This window comes from Metopolophium dirhodum, chromosome 2 (assembly GCF_019925205.1).
Source record: "Metopolophium dirhodum isolate CAU chromosome 2, ASM1992520v1, whole genome shotgun sequence".
Lineage (NCBI taxonomy): Eukaryota > Metazoa > Arthropoda > Insecta > Hemiptera > Aphididae > Metopolophium > Metopolophium dirhodum.
Window position 1 is genome coordinate 39,124,561 of NC_083561.1, and position 21,149 is coordinate 39,145,709.

The following is a 21,149-nucleotide window of genomic DNA, read 5'->3' on the forward strand; positions in this document are numbered from 1 at the left end:
GTCTCGTATAATAGTACCTACTAATTTTGGAGAGAACATATTTTACAATAATATTATCGTCTTGAAACACCCGATCGCCTCTCATAATATCATATAATATTCCGATGGCCGAAACATCATATTATAATATAATATAACACCTAGGTAAAAACGTATGAAAATAATAATGATACTAATATTGCACGTAATTATATACCCACTGCGCAGTGTGATGGTCTTTACTCGCTTTACATCTCGCTATCGTGGTCTGATATTATACAGGTGTTTGGAGCGGCGCGAACCGTAGCGTTCCGAGCGGCGACCGTGCACGTTTTATGTGGGTAGGTATAATGCGACTCTCGACTGGGATTTATGTGACCCGGTGGGGGGCGGGAGGAGGAGGAGGAGGAGGACGACGACGATGAGGGGGCATTGGGTGAGAGAGTGAGTGGGAGAGGGATGGAACATAATGTGTATGTGTATATAGCTGCGGTTGTCGAGAATCAGAGGTCGCGAATATTAATAGTGAAAATTCGAGGTTTACGTGAATAATTGATGTGCGTACTAGGGACGTGTGTATCTATAAACTCGTGTAATATATATATAAATATATGTGTGTATATATAATGTGTGTGCGTGCGTGTGTGTGTGTGTGTGAATTGGCCGATGTACCGCAGCTACCGGGGGCGCGGTGGGTTCGAAGATAGAGAGAGAATGTGTTTTATCAGCGCTCGCTGAACAACGGTATATTAGGTACCTATGTGGTGGGTGTGTGTGGACAGCGGTGACGGTGGGGCGGCCGGGGACGAGGGATAAAATATTAAATTCGGATTACTCTGCCGGGGGAATCGGAACGGACATGAAATATGCAAAAACGAATTTCCGACCGTCTATATCCACGACCTGCATAACCGCAAACGTCGCTGGACGGTGCGCAAAAGACCGACCGGCAGCATTATAATCGCGATATCGTGGTGATTCATCATATTATTATTTTGCATAAAAGTACCTATTTTTTTATTTTTTGGTAACGTGGGGGGGGGGAGGGGGGGTGATAAAGACTAAACGTTTAAATAAATTTAGCCTAGTGTTAGAGAGAGAGAGAGAGAGAGAGAGAGAGAGAGCTCTGATATTTTTGATCGAACAGAGTTTTTCCTCTATGTATGGAACAGAAATCAATTTGTGATGCGGAGGTTCACCAATACTGCCTAGCCGACCCACTTCCCAGCAATTCCTTTTAGGCATCTGGTATACATAATTGCAATAAATTATCATAACCTATTGTTGTATTAACACTAAACGGCAATTTCACATATATTATAACTACTGATATGGTAAACAAGCTCACAAATTAGTTACATAGAATACAATACAGGGCCACAGGGCTAATATATATAAGAAATGTATTCCTTATACTAAAAGACAGAGTGCAGAGTCGATTTAAAAAAAATTTGTTTTATTTTATAATTTCATAATAGTTGAATCAAGTAAAAATGGTTGATTTTATAATATGAAAGTACCTACACGGTATAAAATTTCACGTAGGTATACCACAACGTTATTCAATTTATTTTATACCGAAAACTATGAGCCGCATTACTAGTGCTCCTTTGACAAATCCTAAGCACTACGAATGCACCTCCACACGTGAAGCTATCGTTGTAGACTTTCTAACCACGATTTTAAATATGTAATACTTAATTTTAGCCTATAGGATATATTTCATAAGCTTGTCTGTGCCTATAATGACCAGAATGAAAAACTCTAGTGTGTTTTGAGAGGTGGCATAATATCATACATGTATCATAAATCATAATGAAGATTATTTAATTTAAATTTTTTTTTTTATTAATATAAACCCGTGACAACTTAGACCATCGGGTGGCTTATAATTGTGGGGAGGGTACTGTAGGTTTTTGTAAACATGTGTATTTTAGTTTGGCAGAATTTTCAAGTGGACGCCCGTAGGTACAATCTGGCATGCCCGGGTGGGGGATGGCGGCCTCTCTCTCCGGACACCGTTACATGCCCGAAGAGATAAGTGCCACCCGAGACCAAGGTTCGAACAACCAACGCCTCAGTACGCTTGGCCACTTCGTACCCCAGTAAAGGCAGATTATTTTATTCCATAAAACCATTAATGTCTGTACAACAAATATAGATATTTTAAATTATTATTAGACTGTGAAATATTATAGGCAGGTACCTATTTTATAGATGTTTAAAATATACAAGTGGTTAATTGTTAAATAATCTATTAGCAAAGTGATTGATTAACGCGAGTAGAGTATCAAATTAATGAAAATTAAATATTTATTAAAGTTTTTATTTACAATTATTCGGCATACCTAACTATTGCTGAATAATATTCTATATTAATTAATTTATGAAAACACTTAACGGTACCTATCATAATATTGTTATGGAAATATAAAAAAATAACTTTTTATAGATATTTTTTTATCTATATAATAAATATCAATCGGGTAGCGTTCACAAAGTTTTAGTAAATGCCTCATCAATACCACAGTTACCAGAAGTAATCATTAGATAACCATTCCCAATTATCAATAATATACAATGACTTTTTTTGTGAAATAAAAAAATATATTATCCCGTAGGTGATTACTCATGAGCAGAAAGGCGATCAAGATGGCTTACTCACTCTATATTATCTATGGATATAGTAAAAAGCCTATTTCATTCAAATTCCTACATGAACTTTTTTTATTTATAGAACTCTTTGACTTTTAAATTTTAGTTTCCTGTCATGAATAATAATGTAATGTGTAAATGCATAATATCAATTATGCTAATAATATAATATTTTATAGGTACTAACTATAAAGTAATTTTAATTTGATTGCATGATAATAATATAATTTTTTAAATATCTTAGAGATGGTATTAATAAATTAAATTAATTAAGTCATCTTACGATTAGTTTCTATACTACCTAATATATTTCTTGAATTTCTCAAGCATTCAATTTTCCATAAGATTATTCATTTTCTTAACCCCATAAAAATATCCGTAACGCTCAAATATTATAGCCAGTAATAAAATAATGAATTTAATTACAATTGAATACACCTATCACAATACGTACCTACTTCATATATAAATGTAGGTAATCCTAAACCTACTACACGTTGACTACTTAGTACTCTCTATCATCTGCTAAGTGTATGCAATACAAATGTAAAACTATAATGCATATAGATACAAACCTAATTAAGACTAAGAATATGCACACAAAATTCACCCACAGGTTCTTAATGGCTAAAGAAAGCCCCCTCCCCAATTTGCACCACTTGTGGAACGCGCACAACAGTAAAACACATACTCACTGATTGTCTGAAATGCGAAGACCTCAGGAAAAAAAACAATCTGCCTGAACAATTATCCGAAATCCTGGGACCCGACCAAGTTACTAACCTAACCAAATAATAAATTTTCTAAAAACGTCTGATTTGTAAAAACCTATTTAGCAAAATGTCTTCATAATAATACTGTTAAAACAAAAAAATAATGTAACCACACACTCAATAACCATTGTTGTTGAAGAGAAACAAAAAAAAAAAAAAAATTCTAAAACCAATTCTAAAAACATTCAAAATTCAACACGAATAAGAGAAAATTAATATATTTTACAAATTACCTACTAATTAGAAGTTATTTCTAATCTTATGGTATTCAAGTATTGGGTGTACTGCTACAAAATATGTCCAAGAACAGTATTTAAATCTCCGTTTCACATCTCCAATCACCAACGAAATTATACACACTCTAATTCCTATATGTCCAAAGTTCAATTTCTGAGATGTAACAAAATATAGTGATCCCATTGAGTCATGGAAGTTGTGTTCAGTACTTAATGGCCATCCAGAAATCTCTCTGCAGAACACTGGGACGCTTAACGCCCAGTCTCGCGAACTTACTACATGCGATGTCATTAATAATTTTAAAATGAAAACCGTCAAAGGAAATCATAAACATGCATAATATTGGATAACTGCATACGTAAATACCACGCAAAAGCTCCCCCGCGACAAACCCATTAGTCTTATAGCTCTTCATTTTAGACACATTACTAATGCATCTAATATGGTAGGTCTAAAATGACAATGGAGGTATCTTTCGAAATATTTTCTCTCTAGTCAATTTAAATATTTATTGGGTGGAGTGAATCTATTAGTTGTTCTTTCTATGTGTAACAGTATTACATTATCAAATCTATTTTATACATATTTAATATAGTATCACTTGTACTTATTCCTTAATTTTAATTTTTTTTTTAAATTTTATTGAATAAATTACCAAATTTAAAATGTTCTCACATAATAGTTAATGTTTACATAAAACATCCATTCAGAAAGTATTTAAAATACATTTCAAATACTTTTAAGATTTAAAATAAGTATAATAAATAAAAAGTGAAAAATGTACAATAATACACGGCCAATTGGCTATTGGCATATAATTAAATTACCTAGGTAATTACCTAGCTATTAAATTTAAATTATGTTATTTTAAATATATTGTTTAAAACATCGCTTTAAACAAAAAAAAAAAACCCCCTTTAAAACAAAAAATACAGTTTTTTACACATTTAGGATGAGATATTTAAAATTCTAAGAATAAATATTGTTTAAATTAATATTATATATTATTCATACATTTGTATTAAAAATTATAATTGTACAACATAAATTTAATTTTTAAAAGCTACCGTATTTCAAATGCGCAGCATTGTGCTTGAATTGTTTTTTGTGTATACTCTCGTAGGGTCTTTAATTATACATTACAAGCCATATGTATAATGCATTTATTAAGTTGTTTGGAAAAAACTTAATTAGATTTCTATATGACGTATATACCTCTACCTGTATAATATTTACTATGATAAGAAATGTTGATATAATATATTTTTTAATATATACTACCAAAATATTCCCGTCGCCAGCGAAATGGAAATTTTACGTCAAACCATATATCAGATAAAGTCATCAACGAACCTTGTGCAAACAAAAATCCATAGATATATTATGTTTAAAAACTAATTTGATATTAAAACGATGACGCGGTATGATTGAAAACAGTTGATTATTATTGTCGTATACATGCAACATTTCCGTATAAGAACGATGCGTACAAGTATAAAATTTGAGTTCGTCTGAGTATATTATTATTATTATTACACGAAACATTTAAACTATTGAATACATTCAAAGACTTTTAAAAACTTTTATGAAACTAAAGACCATGATAAAAAAAAAAATCAACACAAGATAAAGATATTAATAATTTTCAAAACTAGAACATTTTCGATGATCGCTTATAAAAAAAAACCCCACTACATCATGATTAATAAAGACTACTTAAGTGTTTTTACCATCGTAATACCTATGAATGGGCTACATAAAACTTTCCCCAAGTAGGTCAATCAAATGTACCGCGATCTTGAGGTTCAATAAAATTGTATATCTTTTGTAAGTTTTGAAATGTCTGTTTTTTTTTATTGTCTTAACAATTTTATGTTTTTTATCGAATAACATTGATTATTTTTAAATCAACTAAACAATGCATTGGTTGTTGGTACCTACTCAAAATACAACGTTTATTATTTTCTGTATAATTTAAACTTGAATTGATGAAGTTGAATGCCCTACCTTTTATCACCAACCATTATATCATAATATATGGTTGTACCGCATAGACTTTTAAAGTTTAAAAAATGATCTGATAACAGAGAGAAAGATTATTAAAAAAAACCATACAACCACTTAGTCTATATTATAGATCAGCGAAGAAAATCTACCTTTATACAAAAAAAAAATTAGAATGAATCATTATTAACATTAAATATTATTTGGTTTATAAGGTTTATTGAATGTTTATTTGATAGTGTGGAGCTCGTTTGCAATCTTAGCAATTGAGATAACGATATTCTCTTTAATATAATACAAATCGATAAACTTTATTTGTTGACTTAACCAGTGACTCTACCCTAAAAACCGCTTTCAAAACCAAAAATATCACTAATTTTTGGCTGGACGTGAAACAAGAATACTCGACATTGTCCACACAAGCTTTACAGTTTCTAATCCCTTTTGTATCAACATATCTATGCGAAAATACATTGTCTCACTTATTGTATACAAAAAATAAATAAAGAAGTAGATTAAACGTAGAAAACGATTGAAGACTTAAAGTTACCAATTTGGAGCCCGATATTGACGTCATCGTCCGTTCAAAACAACACCAATCGTCTCATTGAAGTAAAAAGTAAACTAGATGAGTTGGGTGAGAGGGAGTGAGTGAGAGAGAAGAGAAGTTTAACAACATTTTTGGAAAAAGATTGCATACACTATTTAGGTCATATCACAAAGACATATCTGGCTGTTTTTTTCTAAATATTTTGGCGCTAGAAACCTACGGCAGGGTATGGGATACGCGTAGTCCAAACATTAATATCTATTTGGAGTTGTACACTTGTACCACTCTGCCGGGCCTAGATACAACAGTGATGTGTAAATAACTATTATACATACACACAACAATATGCAACAAAATTATTAAAAGGTAGGTAGGTACCTACTAACAATAAAAATAAATGTAGAATTGTAGAATTTGTTACGATACCAACTCATACCAAATAATTAAATTGTTAACTCATATCGTTATCGATCAACATAATAATATAATCGTATCAATATTCAGGTATTCAGAGTTTCGGGCGCGTTGTATATCTATAACTTTTAATGTAAATATTATATTTAACAAATGCTTTATATGTATAATCATAATGGTATCAAAGTATAATAATTGTATCGTTAATTTAATTTTACCCGCATAACTTGTAGCGAACTGTGATTTTAACAGTCACGAAAGTCTTGGTTGAATAGATTACAGACGAAAGCTGTTTTCCAAAAGAACGAACAAAAAAAAGTTTAGAAAAAATTAAACATAATTAAGTTCAAAATAAACATTTGTTTTTATTGTACTGCCGTTCAAGTATACAAGCTTATTATATGGACACGGGTTCCACGCTTTTACGAAACTTGTATGTTTATTATTATTTGTACTAAAAGAAACACTCAACCCTCCATAATGATCGGTAAAATGGTTAGTTTTAGAAAATTATGAATTTATACAAATTGAATTCTTATATAAATTAATTTAAAATACATGCACTTAATAATATTGTTATTATAGAACCTACTCCAAAGTGTATTTGAATTATTATTTACCCATAAATGTTATTACGGTGTACAATATTCCTATATTATTATGGAGAATCGTACAATCAACAATCGAACAAAATAGTTTAATTTAATAATTATACCACATTTTTAAGTTTACACCAAGTTTGAAATTTGATAAAACAACCAAATGGCATTTTTGTTTTTGGTGTTAAATTGAATGATATTATGAATGTCTGATAATCCTTTTATTTATTTTTAGAAGCTACCTGCAGTAGTATCAAGATAACATTCTAGAGTTACATGATAAATATGAGTTTGTCTTTATTCAAATTAATTATTTACCAATAAAAATTTACAAAAAAAAAAAATACTATAGAATTATATAAATACTTGTACCTCCTTGGGCCGACTGATTAATTTGATTTGCCGATAAAATCCCCTGTAGTTTTAAATCTATCTGGAAAGCTTATATTTTTAATATACATTCAATTAAATGAAGTAAATTAAAATTTTAAATATAAGTTTTGTCTGAGTTGCAGGTAAAATAACTTATTTTAGTCTGTGAAAATCCAATAACATTTTACTTGAACCGTATGAAAATAGTTCCTTTTAATATTGTAATCAGCCTCACAGTTTTCGGGTATCAATGGCCTCGAATTCTTTTAGCATTTCTATAATGTGTATTGTTTTAAAACATTGGCATTTACGATGAATCAAAAATGTCTGAAATAAAATTGACAAAATTAAAACTGTACTTTAATGTACCTAATATTACTCTATACTACTAATATGAAACTTAATTACCTACTTGTTTTAGATTTTAAGCTATTCATCATTTTGCAATAAAAATATTGTACCATTTGTTTATTTTTTTACAATAATAAAATGTAAGAAAACATTTTTGGCATCTATGTTTATGTAAATAAATAAATTGTTTTTTATTTTATATTTTACAAAAACTATAATTCATGTACCTAGTTAAAGAATAATATAATATCAATTAAATTGAATACTCATTAAATGAGACATGATTCACGACGACCAGGTAAAATGTACTTGATCAAAAATCCAACGCGTGATATGTATGCACAATATAGTATATTGAATTCACTTTTATTTTATATAAAGTTGGTCTTTTACAAGGTTTATTGCGTTCATCTCGGAGTTCATATTTATGCAAATCGTTATCCGAATACACCGAAGTGTATCAGCGTAATTTTGAATTTTGATGATTAACACTGAATACCATATAAATAGGTACCTTTCTAAGGAATTATAAAGAACTGTGATACATCATACATTTGATAATACTTCCGTAAATAGGTAGGAGGTACCTTCTAAATATAAAATATTGATTGAGATCAGTGACGAAAAAATAGGAAAAAATAATTCAGATAAGAAGTCGACTGAAAATAACGATAAGGAATTTTTTTTTAAAAATCGAATAACTCAATCAGTGATATACGTACAATAATTGATACAAGTGGTGAGTTCTACGTTGTATAATATATTTTTATTTTTTACACAGTAGAAAAACAAGATATAAAATCGTAATTCACCAATATCGATGAAAAAAAAACTCAAATGTTAGTATTCTCTGCTCGTTATATTTTCTAGACATATTTCTAGGCACATGTTTATAAATATATATTCAAAATTCTTATAAATCCAATAATAATCATGTTCTACGATGTGGCCCATTGAGATTTAGTCACTATGCATAATACTCAGACAATGTACAAGGTTTTTCCTACTTCGGATACAATGACCTATTTCATACCGAACAAAGTCCTACAGCGCATATCCATACATTACACTGTAATATAGAGTACACGCTGTCTATAGTTATTTTCGAAATAAAAATAAAAAATATGTTTAGAGGGTATAGTGAATCGATTACGATACATAATAATTATTTTATTATATTATTATAGACTATAGTGCAATAAATATTACATTAATGGTAAAAGTAGAACATTGAAATAATATGGTATTCGTTTAAATATTATATAGGTATTACTTATTATAGTAATCTGCAGTCCCAAACTTTTGTCGACATTGGGTGGGACGTGACATTTTCCACAGTCTATAGTCATCATTCTTATTGTGAGCATTTAAAGTGTTTTTTTAACTCCCTACAATAAAGTGTCTGCTAAAAAAACAATATCTCCTCCTTCTAATAATAATGACATCTCTATTATATTTAAAAAAAGATATTTGTGATATTTGAGAATACGGTTTTTTGTGATATTCTAAAATGCTAGAGGACTCATTTTTAGTAAAAAAAAAAAATGTTTTTATTTCTTACAGATAGGTAATGAATGTTTCTAGAATATCTGTATCAAAATATAAAAAAGAAACAAAACAACATACTATAGGTACTTATAAGTGTTTGAAAGAATTTACGTTTTGTGCTTTAACAACATTTATTTAAACAAATTATTATAAATAATGATCATAGTTGATGCATTAGTTACAATAATCAATAATCAATAATCATACATAAAAAAAAAATAAAATATTTAGGCAGGTACCTAAATTGTATTATTATGATGCACAAATCCGTTGTTTTATTACAATACCTACCATAGATTTAAATGTCTTAAATCGGGTAATTTACCAATATAGCTAAACATACCATTGTGATACGAACAAGTTTTAAAATTATACATATTATTATTATTATTATTATTATTATACAATATTTAAAATTACAGAATTATTTTCTGGTTTATAAAAATGTGAATACTGTTCAACTACGTGTAATAATATTTTATCAAACTATTTAAGTGTAAGTGTACCTACGTGTTATATAACAGACAAATATGATTAATATATCTTTATGAACTTACTAAAAGTACTTCTTTAAGTAAGTAAGATGTTAGGCTTTCATTTTTATTTTTGCCTACCTGCCTTTTTTGTGTGTGTTATTAATTTAAAATAAGATGGTTCTAGGCTATAGGCTATCTACATCTACGGATAATATGTTATACAAACCATATAGTTTTGACTATTTAAATTTTCAACATGATAAAGACTAATAGTTAATAGCAGCCATGAATAATATAACCTGATAATTAAATAAATACTATGTACTTACTCTTAGTTCGTTCTTGCAGTATCCAAAATGAATCGCATCTTTAGATCCTAGAAAAGAAGAAAAAAGCATTTTATTTACCATTTGTTTTTTATATTTTCAAGTAAACAACAGTACCAATTGTATTGTTATTTTGTACAATGAAAAATATACATAAAATACGAAATGACATTTCTCTTCACCTTGAAATAATACACCATTATAGGTACCCTTTTTTTCTTTTTTTCATCTTTTAATTTATTATTACACAGTTTTAAATATCTCCAAACAGTTATTTTTAGTTTTAAACATCCTACAATTTTACATAAAATATATGTACCTACCTATAAAACTATGTGTACGTTTCGTAATTAAAATCACGTTTTACCATGTCCGTTAAATGTATATTCATTCCACCGTATGTTATAACCATATTCCCACATCCAGTGAAATATATTATTTATGTTTATAAACTACGTATATATTATTATGGTAAATATAATATAATATTAGTTTATTTGCAATTTGTTGAATATTTTCAAGCACGAAAAGATAGATTCTTAACTAGCTACCTATATTTAGAACTAGCTACATTGTATGAATTTCAGTATAAACTAACCAAGAATTCATTTTTTAACTATAAATTACATTTACATCTACCAATAGCATTAATTTGAATTGCACTTTATAGCTCGTAAAAGTTAAATGGAATTATCCGGATGTGTTATCGTTTTTTAATTAATTTTTATTTTGAGAAATTTTAACGTTGGAAATAATATCAAACGGCAAACAGATGTGATTTAAATTCTGGAAATAATGTTTCCTTAGACATAAATCATGAGTTGGATGTCTCGACGAAACCATTGATTTATAGAGAATAGCAGAAAACCTGTACGGCATCCGGTAAATATGACAAATTGGTGTGTAGGAAAATTATCAGTTTTCAACACGGTACTGTTATGAAATTGAAAAATCAATCTTCAATGGGAGAAAAAAATGGAGAAAATAAAAGAAGGAGAGAGAGAGAGGGAGAGAGAGCGAGAGAGAAATAGAGTCGGATAGATAGAGAGCGAAAGAGACCGCGGGAGAGCAACGCAAAATATATATATATATTATATGTACATAAAAGTTTCTGCTGGGTAAGAGCAAATCCAAAGGTCAGTTAACAATATACGGAAAAACCTCGTAAATATACGAAATGTTCAATAATTTATGTGCTTTTGTTTTCAAGACGAGAAACTATAATGATGTAACTCGGTCGTATTTCGTGTACGTGCACAGACTTGTTTTGTTTATTGGTATCACAAATCGCACAATCAACATATTAAACACACATTTTGTCACGGATCGGATGATCTTGAATGCACGTGAAAGTCCTGCAATACCGTGTGTGGACATTGGCTGTAACTTCAAGTTTCTATCACCGCTAACGGCCTACGTAAGTCTAAACTTGTTGTTGAAACTCCAACAAAGGTTGAGAGATAAAAATACTATTATCTTTATGCCACATTACAACGTGGTTTTGTACACTTATGAAAAGCGATCCAGTTAAGTATGAAGTAGGTGTACGTTCGTTGTTTCTAAAAGTACTTATTGTCTTTTTTTCAAAATATTATATCTACAAAATGTAACGTCATTGCAAAACAACAATATTTTTGACCCACTACTACAGTCATCGAATTTTTAAATAGGTATAATACCTATAAATAACTAACACTTCCCATTCAATATTTGATTTTCATGTATCAAAGTATGACAAAAAATATTGCACTTCTAAATAGTATGTAAATAAAAATATATGTCTTCATTCAAAAAATATAAAAAAAATTTATTATATTTTAACAAAAAAAATAATTTTAATGTAATGCCTATTGTTTGGTGATTTTTATCTGTATAAAATAATATTTAAAAAAATATATTAATTGTTTTAGAATTAACCTGCAGAGTGTGTCACGAATGTATCGCCTTATATTGTTATATATTATAATATCTACAAACCTACCCGTACACGCCATACTTTACTTGTAAATTGTACTAAACAATAGTGTGGTAGGTAATGTTTTAGTTTCGAGCGAAAAATACATACGAAAACTGCCATTTTGTAATTCTATCGTTTTACCCGATAAATATGAAGTGGGTAGGAAAACCTAACCTATAGTGGAAAAGTTTTTTGTTAAGTTTACACGTGTTCTCACAACACGAATACATAATAATATATTGGTATTGGACATTGGTAAAGTACCTATAATAATATAATATGCATTTGTGTAACGTTTAACATGTTGTAATAATACAGTAAAACAATAATATGTCATTCCTCGCAATATCCATTTACATAACACCTGTTAAATAAATGCGCGTGTGTCAATTCGCATACGATATTCGACGAGGTAGAATAAGATATACACAAATACCTACTTGTTGAGCTTTTTTTTTGGTAATATATTAAGTAGGTATTATTTTTTTAAATAAAATATGGTGAAATGAGAACATTATTCAGAAAGTATTTATTTCCTTTAAGTAAACTATTTAGATTAAGCCTCTGAGTGCAAGAAAAAAAAATTAAATAAATACTCGGATGGTGATTTTTGTTAATATTAAATTATCAGATAGGTAGTAATATTATAAGTTAATGTCTGTGGGTTGGACGCCCCACCGCGATAACGGTGTGCCATTAAATTAAAGTAATATCAGAAGTCAACCTGCAAAGGTTAAAAGGAAAATAAACACTCAACAGTCAACTACACAATAATATTGTTTTAAATATTACTCTGAAGTATAACTGTTGAAGCAGCGTATGGCTTTCTGCTATAGGCGTTGTCCCGTATCGTTATTGATTTAATCACATCTATGATATAATACACAGATTTAGGTGACAGATAGGTTTTCCCTGGCCGACGGTATCAAAATAGGTGATGGATCCAAAAATAATTTGCTACACTGTGGGGCTTACGACCATTATTATGGACAGGACAAAGGCAAACAGCGTGGAAGTGGCCATTTCCTACACTGTTGGCCCGGACGACGGACTTAAATAAGTGAGTCAGCATGGGACTTAACCTAACCCATTAGAAAGGACTACTTTATATACCAATCGTAGAATTATCGTCACGGTCTTATTAACAGATGTTTTCGTGCGGTGCTTCGAACATTCACGTTTACCTGGCGGTGTCATCGTCGGATAAGTATAGCATGTGCTGTACCGGAAATACTTACCATACCTACAGCGGTGGGCTAGTGAATCTGTATCGAAGGGTTCTTTTATAGTTGCACTGGAGGTCTGCTGGATCTACGTCGGTGGGAGCTTTTTTTATGATACACTGCTGGAGGTCTCGTTATCCGGCGATCGCTGAATCTTGTATTCGGTTTTTCATTAAATGAATAATGAATAAATAATAATTAATGTATTCATTTTCAACCCTTGATTTTCTCTGGTCTGGTAAGTTAAAGTGTTCTGGTCGAAGGTGTATCAGTAAGTGCCCATCTGAGTGAAGTTTGCTCGTATATAATCGATTACGAGTTATCGATAAACGGTGGTCATTCAAACCAATGACTGACATTTTAGCTCGACGATAATCCCCTCGTTCATCGATCGTCGTAATGTGCAGCATGTTGCTTTCGTTTGTTAAATGGATTTTTCTTTCCCAAAAGTCAATAATATTTTAAATTGGTGATGAATTTTACGTTTTTCCCGTATTGTGTTCAAGCTTCCAAGATAGAAGGTAGGATGTAGGTGAAGATTTTGGATAAAGTAGCAACCCTTCTACCGAGTCTGGGTTATCTTATATTTTGGTGGTCCTAAAAATGACCGTTTTCATTGTTATTTGTAGCAGTGTACAGTTATATCCATAACAATAACTGTTGTGAACATGTGTGAATTAGAGTTGACTATCATCTCACAGAATACCAAACCACAATTTATACCAAAAATGTAATATAATTAATTTTAAAAGTTGATCGTTGATAGTATTTAAATTTATTTTTATGATATAAAAATTATTTACAACATTTATATTATAATATTTGAAACAACAATAACAATTATAGAAATGATAAATGATAATACAAAATATACAGCTGATTCTTTTCGAGACTTCAGAATTTAAAAATGTTAGAGAAATAAATTACAATTTTAAATGTATCAATTTTATTGAACAAGCTCTTGACTTACATATTTGTATTGTATATCCCGAAATATAGTATTTTAAAATAATGAAAAAATGTTGAGAATTAATAAAGTGGTTTATTATTGTTACTATTATTATTAATAATTCAATAAATATAAAGTTAGTACCTACTTAGTGGTCAAACGTTAAACCATGATAATAAAACAACAAATAATAAAATAACTAAATAAGAATAGGAAAATAATAAAAATAAAGATGAAGTTTATTGAACATTTTAACGCTATAATATATTGCCTATTATGTAGGTTTCTTATGAATTCGTTAAAAAAATATTCGGGACTGCCTTACTTTAATACTATAGTCATGTGTCTATTTTAGAAAAATTAACATAATTCATATTCATAAACTTATTTATGATTTAAGTGAAAATAAGTTTTAGGAATAAATATTGAGAAATATCGTCACAGAAGATACATTTTTTGTCCTCTTAAAATATTGATTTCTAAGACACACGGACTGGCTACTTTCAGTTTCATTGCTTTCAAACATACTTTGTTTGATAATATTGGACCAAGTAAAACGGATTTATTTATAACTGGAATTCAGCGACAGTTATAGAATTTCATCAATTTGTAAAAAACCATTCGTCAAAAATTAAAACATAATTGAATTAAATATAAAGTTACAGTTTCTAAAAAGAACATATTATTATATTTATTGCTTTAGAAAATATTTTTTCGTTTAATTTTTATTTTCATAAATATTTAACTGAGAAGATATAAAAAAATGTTTGGCATATCTAATGGTAACAAAGAGGCTAAAATACAAATTGTACATTCCATTTTTAAATCAAATAGAAATTCGTGAATAACTAATGATTTGAAATGTTTAAATAAAGTAAATATGTATGCGTTAAGTTAAGTTAAATAAACAAAACTTACTTAAACAAGCTCTTTAAATGCAAAACTGATTTTTTAGCAGTAATAATTATCAGTATTAATTCCAATGCAATAATTTATTGATTCTTAAATTTTTTTAATGAAAATTCTTTAATGATCACACAATAATAAAACGTCACCACTCTAACTCCAATTAGGTACCTCCTCCACAAGTCAATAATTAACATTTACAGTTTTTAAAAGTTTCCAAGTTTTTTCAGTTAAACATTAGAACTGAAATCGTTCATTTTTCAAATTTTGATATGCGTAATATGTAAATACTATAAATTACTAGAATATTTTTTTCGAGAGGATTGTATATACAAATATTCAGTTAAAAAAATTAAAATATTACATTCGCATATACGTGTTGTTATTAACATTTCAGAATCAAAACAATTTATTTATCTAATTCCGAGTTGTATAATATTAATTATTATTATAATCTAATTGGTATACATTTTCCATTGGTTATCGATTCACCATTATATTATAGTGGATTATATTTTGATTTTGTTTGTCCAGAGTAATTAATGTTCGCTTTTAATAACCTATATGACATTTTCAATTATAACTACATTTGTTATTCAATTTATTGAAGAAAATACTAAACTCCAAAACTTACCCCGAGGTCCCTTTCATTTCCGGACGGGCTGACAAATATGTCAAATCAAAATGCGAAAGCCCAATGCGTTTGACATTGGACTTTCCCTCTTTAACTGTCAACCAGACAAAATAAATCATTCCGAATATTATCATCATTGAACTGAATGATACAACGATTAATATAGCGACAAAGCAGTAAAATATTATATTATACTGGCGTGTTTGAAAAAATATTTTAAAACATTACATTCAAAATAAATAAACTAATTTCAATGATATTTTTTATGAAGTAAATTTTTAACAGGTATATTTTTTTTAAGAAATGTAGATCTAGATATTGTTACGAAAATAATTTTCAACTATAATACTTTGTATTCTTATCTGTTTGTTATTGTTTAGGTAGGAATACTGTACCCACACATATTAAAGAAGTGAATTTTACGAAAAAAAAAAAACCATCGTTCAACCCGTACGAATACTTAGTACTATATTCAACTCAAAAATAACGTACTGTACAAAAATATATTTGTTATTTTTATGTGAGTGAAAATAATGGTATAAATAGTTAAAAAAAATTAGTGTATAAGAGACAAGTACTCGTATTAAAAATCAACTTTAAATTTAAGCTTTACACATATGGTATGCTTGTAGCTTTATTTTTGAGTTTAATAACTTTATGCGTAGGTATCGTAAGAGTTATACCCAATTTTAGGGATTGTTTACTTACGTTGTTAGAAAAAAAAAATCAATTATGCTTGTTATTTGTTTTCATAACTATATATGGATGCCACCATACTTACATATTGTAATAATATGTTTAATCACAAAAACAAATTGTGTCGATGAGAAATCAATTATATTACAGTAGGTAATCTACTATACACTATCTATCTATCTATAGAATAGTATATGATAAAGGAACGAATAAGACCGTTCGAGTGTTTAATTGACATAGGTAATAATTAAGTTAAAATAACAAAATAAATAAGAATTGTTATATGTAGGTAGATGAATCAAAAAGAAGTTTTTTTACATTCTTAATTACAACAATAATTATTATATTATACGTAATTGAGCTTATGTCTGTAGTTATTATGGACTGTAGTTGCAGAGCGATAATTTAAGAATAATTATCAGAATAAACTCAAAATAAATGGTATGTTATGATATATTAATGCATTATAATTGCATAAACATATATCAACTTACATTACCTAATTATTATACTATTTAAAAAACCAACTATGAATTTACTACAATGAAATAGGTATTACTAAAACGTTGAGTATAATAAATTTTAATAATAATAATAATAATAATAATATAAAAATACATATTATTTATTATTCTCCAACCAAACCTGATTCTGAGTATTTCGATGTTAATATTTTTAATTTTTATTTGTTTAATGTTCATAACTTTTTCAAACAATGATTTATTTGTTCTACCTTTTGTTATATTCTATGAGTATATACCTACTTATTTTTAAATTTATATTTATCATTTAAATGCTTTAATATTTAATATTAAGAATATTTCTGATAGCTAATCGGATATATTTTGAACTTGGGGAGGAGTGGTTATAAGTAGAAAATGATCAGCCTCTACTTTTTAAAATTATCAGAAAAACAAAAAAAAATTACGAAAAACGGAGTATTATTTACTCAACACCCGTTTTGGACTAAATGGAAATTTAGATTTTTTTTTTGTAATTTAAATTAAATAATATATATTTGAAGTTGTCACCTTAAATTAATTTTTTCAAGATACGATGTACTTCAGTTGTTTTAAAATATTTGATTCTTTTTGATAATAATATATTTAGGTAACACTTATTCAGGTAATACTTAAAATCTATACTATACATTTGACATTTTCGGCTTTTTTTGGTTTTTGTGACGTACGCCCAATTGTTACGCAAATAAGACATAAGTAGGTACCTATCATTAAACAAGCGCGCACGGATGGTTCTAGTAGAATGGTGTCTATCTTTGCATAAACCAATTCACCCAGTTCTACTCACCCTCGTATCTCTGCTTCTTGACTTCTTCGGCCTTTGAAGTCACCATAGAATACCAAAGGTGACAAGATATTCCGTAGATATTCCACAAGATACTCTAATTTATTAATATATAATCGTTCGTAGCCACGTTCCTCTCAGTTGTAACTGTTCGTATTATTTTTGAAGAATACAACCATGTAATCGACCAGACATTATTTATTTTCCACACCTTGAAGTTCGAACAATTATTGAAAGCGACCGGTGACACACAGTATTTTACTTTTTTCCTTTTTTTTTTTTTTTTTTGATATTTTGACGTTTTACTCTAAAAACTTCAAGTCAACTCAGACCATTCCCGTGGGAATCGACCGTGGTGGTTCGACATCGGTAGACGGTGGTCAGTAGCCAGTGTATTATAGGCCACCCACACAGGAAACACAGTTGTTATTGTTGCGATGTTTTTTTGGCATACATTAACATGTCGTGGCCACCATATTACTATTTAATTAAAAATAATTAATTACTCATAGATATATGAATGACAAGCAATCTAGACTGATACACCAACACCGTATCCGTCGTTTTTAATATGCAATAATATGATTTATCAATGAATTGAAATTTAACGAATCTTTAACAGAGGTATAAACTTAAAACCTTAGATCATAGGTATCATTGGTAAGCCTTTGCAAAAAATATGAAAATATTATCTGTCACACTAATACATTTTCTGTTGTTATAGAAAGCGTTGATACATTTTTCCTAAGGTAGTGATGACGACGGTCATAATGGATCATAAACTTTATGTTTCAGAGCACTGCCAAAATTTGTTAATTAAAAGTCATTTAAATTTACTACTCAAGCTATAAAACTATACTATACATGAGTGTTACTATTAGTTCCAAAAGTTATAATACGAGCATAACATACTGTTATATTGTGTACGAAATTATTTTGTATATTTGGTTTAAGTCACAAGTCACGTTAGTCATGACTAACTGTTTTATATATTTTTTTTGTTCTTTCTAAATTCTCAATGTTGTTGATTATTTATATATATTTTCCGGCAAGTATCTTTGGTATGGTGATTCACTGAAATGACTTAGGAAAATCGTTGTCTTGAAAATATATTATGTTTTGTTGTAAGAGTAGCTAGATACTATTATTACTATTTAAATGTGAATTTTAGTATATATTTATTTTTGGATAATTTATATTATATTTTTTTCAATAAGTTTATATCTACAAAGTATGGTAACAAACAAAATTATTATGAACCAACACTGTTTTTTTTTTTTTTTTCAATAACATTTATTCAGGTAACATAAATAAAATAAAAACAAACATTGTAATTTTACAGACAAATAAAAACAAATCAAATAAAAATAATTAGCACGTTTTTAAAGCATGAAAATAAATTTAATTCATATATTTTGATTGAATTGTTTTAATATTTTTAGGTAGTAAAATACTAATATAATTCATAACAAAAGTTAAAGAAAATAACTGCCGAAGAATAAGGCCATTCATAATAGTTTTTTGATTAGTGTTGTATTGTTTGAATGTACATTTATAGATGCACATAAAATTATTCGGTGTTTTAAGCGTGAATATCCTATTTTCGCAAAATTTAAACTTTAGACGATCAGAAAAAATATTATACTAAATTACGCTTAAATTTTTTTTTTTAATTCTAGTAGTAAAAAAATGTGAGGACCTTTTACTAAACTTTCTATTAAATATTAAAATATTAGGTATGAGTATTAGGGACTTTATGAATTTTGAACTATAAAATAATTTTCAAATTTTCCCGCTTTTGACGAAATTTATCAAAGTTCTAAATTTGAACGCTCGTAAAAATATAATATAGATTTACGCAAAACTTTTTTTTTTTATAAATTCCATAAATGACAATAATTATTAAAATATTCTGATACATTTTCAAGCTTTTTGATTGAGCAAACAATTTCTTATCGACAAATATTGGCAAAAAATTAAAATTTCACATATTTGTATAAGTAGCTCAAAAAGAGTCAACTTATAAGATCCATAGAAAATGGTAGTACAAACATTTCGTGAACATTTTAAAAACTACTAGGATATGTCAGATTTTATTGAAAACTGGTTTTGCATAGAAATTTGGGTTTTTCTTATTTTTATTTTTATTTTTTGTTTTTACAATTTAACCAATCAAAGTAGCAATCAGATTAATAATTTTATAATTTGATACCACAAAATATATCAACAACTAAGCATTTTTACTGCTCCAAAAAGTGACGACGGACACAAAAAAAATAAATAAAAAAAAACACACATCAATGCGTGAAATAAATCGCTCCACTCAGAATTTAAAACCGTAAAAAGTATTTATAAGTTGTATATTATTATATTATAATAACTTAATGATGCGTGATAACATTGAAGTGAAACTATATAGCTATAACTATAACTATAGCTATAACTATTATAGAAACAAATAGCCATTACAGAAGTTTATATTATTTTATTCAGAATAAAGTATATATCTATTATTAAAAAAAATTTTTCGATAATTTCGCATTTTAATTTTAAATGAGTGTTCAATATTTTTAAACTATTACCGAACTGAGTTTTGGTTAATTCTGTAGTTTATAATAATGGTTTTAAAATCGTACGAATGTTTATGTTGTAAGAGTAATACAAATCAAATACTATAAGTTTATACAATTTTAAAATTACTCTTGTCGACCATTTCTATGATAATTATTGTTGAATAGGTAGTGTTAATGTGCAGTTCGGTATTTTCAGTCAATACACGTTTCTATGTTCAAATCCGGTAAATCAAAGTTGTAATCTAAGCTCCTATGAGCTTTATTATGTGAATACCTTGTATATTATGGTACAGGGAACTTGCTAAACCCTACAGACACAACCCCCTAAAGGCTTAGTGGAGGGTTGTATGTGTTCAAAATCATTACCACACACATAACGTACATATATGTGTTTATATTCGACTAAAATGGAGTTGTAAACACTACTAAGAGTTAAACCCATTGCCCGTCATTTCATTAAATAATGTAATTCCCTCCTATCTTCCAACAGAGAAAAACGTAATTCTTGTAATCAATTTTAAAACATGTTTACTGTTCATACGATCATATTATGATTTTGTTTTATAATAAAAAAGAAGTCAATATATCGTAATTAAACTGTTTTTTTTTTTTATATATACCT

General features: G+C 28.4%; 1 protein-coding gene across 1 annotated transcript in view; it reads right to left on the minus strand.

Annotated features, from left to right (window-relative positions):
• LOC132939433 (uncharacterized) overlaps positions 1-21,149 on the minus strand; it is a 121,369-nt gene that overhangs the window by 91,587 nt on the left and 8,633 nt on the right. The window contains exon 2 of the mRNA XM_061006592.1: positions 10,288-10,334. The gene's annotated coding sequence lies outside the window, so the exon portion shown is untranslated. The remainder of the gene's footprint in view (positions 1-10,287; positions 10,335-21,149) is intronic.